Source organism: Triticum dicoccoides, chromosome 1B, assembly GCF_002162155.2.
Source record: "Triticum dicoccoides isolate Atlit2015 ecotype Zavitan chromosome 1B, WEW_v2.0, whole genome shotgun sequence".
In the NCBI taxonomy this organism is placed as follows: Eukaryota; Viridiplantae; Streptophyta; class Magnoliopsida; order Poales; family Poaceae; genus Triticum; species Triticum dicoccoides.
The window spans coordinates 194,376,291-194,378,593 of NC_041381.1; positions in this window are offsets into that span (position 1 = coordinate 194,376,291).

Genomic DNA, 2,303 nt, shown 5'->3' on the forward strand with positions numbered 1-2,303 from the left:
CGTGGAGCGGTGGGGAAGAAGAGGGGGTTGTGGCGGAGCTTCTGAGCTAGTCGGGGGAGCGAGGGGTGGCCGGAGACGGCTGCTATGGCGAACGGCGGCGACGGTGGTGTTCGGCCGTGTGAGAGAGAGAGCGAGGGAGAGGAGGGGAGAGCCGGGGGGAGAGTGAGAGAGAGCAGGGGGGAGGCGTGGCGTCGTCCGGGGCAACGAGCGAGGAGGGGAGGGCAGGCAGGCAGGGAGAGAGGTGGCGTGGCGCGGTGGCGCGCGCGCGCGCCGGCCACACTCCCCTCCCTCTGTCGAGGACGAAGACGACAGAGGAGGGAGGTGGGCTGGGCCGGCTGCTGGCTGGGCTGGCCAGCTGGCTGGGCTGCACAGGGAGGAGCCCAGGTAAGCTTCTCCCTTTTATTTTTTTCTGTTTTCTAATTTCTGACATTTGTTTTGATTTAAATAATATACTAAATCATTTATTTAACTTATGCCAATTTTTGCAGGGGCTAGATATATTATTTCAGAGCTCCTTTATAAATGGCATAATATTTGGACATATATTAATATATATAATTAATATATTTCCAAAGCAAATATTTATGCATTAATTCCAAATGCCCAAAATAAATACCTATGAGCTCTTAAAAATATTGGTTTGATTTTTATCTCTGTCCAATATTTTCAGAGAGCCACATGAGCATTTTCTTGGACCCTTTTGAAGAAATTTTTATTTGGATCATTTTCAAAAAGATTCTGAGGGTTTCACAGATCCCCATTTCAAGTTTCTGATGAAAGAGTAAACATGATGCAACACTCTAATGCATGACTAGCTAGGGTGTGACAACTCACCCCCACTCAAAAGAATCTCGTCCCGAGATTTGGGTTCCTCCGGGAAGAAGGCGGGATACTCAAGTCGAAGACGATCTTCCCTTTCCCAAGTTGCTTCATCCTCAGAATGATGAGACCACTGAACTTTGAGGAACTTGATGTTCTGACGTCGAGTGGTACGCTCGGCCTGATCGAGGATACGGATGGGGTACTCTCGATATGTAAGATTATCTTGGAGATCAAGTGTTTCGTGGTCCACTTCACGGATAGGATCCGAGAAGCAACGCCTGAGTTGAGAAACGTGGAAGACATCGTGGACTCTGGAGAGATGCGGAGGTAGTTCCAACTGGTAGGCAACTTCTCCTCGTTTGGCGAGAATGCGAAAAGGTCCAATGTAACGAGGAGCCAATTTGCCTTTGATACCGAAACGATGGGTTCCCTTCAGAGGGGTGACCCGAAGATAAGCCTTCTCGTCAACCTCGAAAGTCATAGCCTTATGTTTCCGGTCATATTGACTCTTTTGACGAGATTGGGCTGTTTTCAACTTTTCACGAACGATGCGGACTTGTTCTTCTGCTTCCTGAATCATGTCCGGGCCAAAGAATTGTCTTTCCCCGGTCTCTGACCAGTTAAGGGGTGTTCGACACCGTCGTCCATAGAGAACTTCAAAAGGGGCTTTACCCAAGCTAGATTGATAGCTGTTGTTATAAGCGAATTCGGCAAATGGAAGGCACTTCTCCCAATCCATTCCGAATGAGATAACAGAGGCTCGAAGCATGTATTCTAGAATCTGGTTGACGCGTTCCACTTGACCACTCGACTGAGGATGGAAAGCGGTGCTAAAGGAGAGACGAGTTCCCATAGCATTTTGGAAACTTTCCCAAAATCGAGAGGTGAAAAGACTTCCTCGATCCGAGTTAATTTCCAAAGGAACACCATGAAGGGACACTATTCGGGAGATGTATAAGTCTGCCAGCTGACTAGCGGTTATACTCTCACGAACAGGTAGGAAATGGGCTACTTTGGAAAGACGATCGACAACGACGAAGATAGCATTATTCCCTCTCCTGGTCCTGGGAAAACCGGTAATGAAATCCATACCAATTTTATCCCATTTCCATTCAGGAATAGCTAAGGGTTGAAGGGTGCCAGCAGGCCGTTGATGCTCTGCTTTTACACGACGACAAACGTCGCAATTAGCAATATACTGAGCAATTTCTCTCTTCATCCTAGTCCACCAGAACCTCTGGCGTAGGTCCTGATACATCTTGGTACTACCGGGATGAATGGTGAGAGGAGATTCATGAGCTTCCTTAAGGATCAAACGCCTCAGGTTTCGCACTTTGGGAACCACTAGTCGATTCCCGAAGTATACGACCCCTTGATCATTAATGGAGAAGCAATTCGCAATTCCTTTCTGAATGTTTCTCTTGATGCGGGAGATTCCCGGATCTACCTTCTGTGCTTTGATAATCTGATCCGTAAGGGTA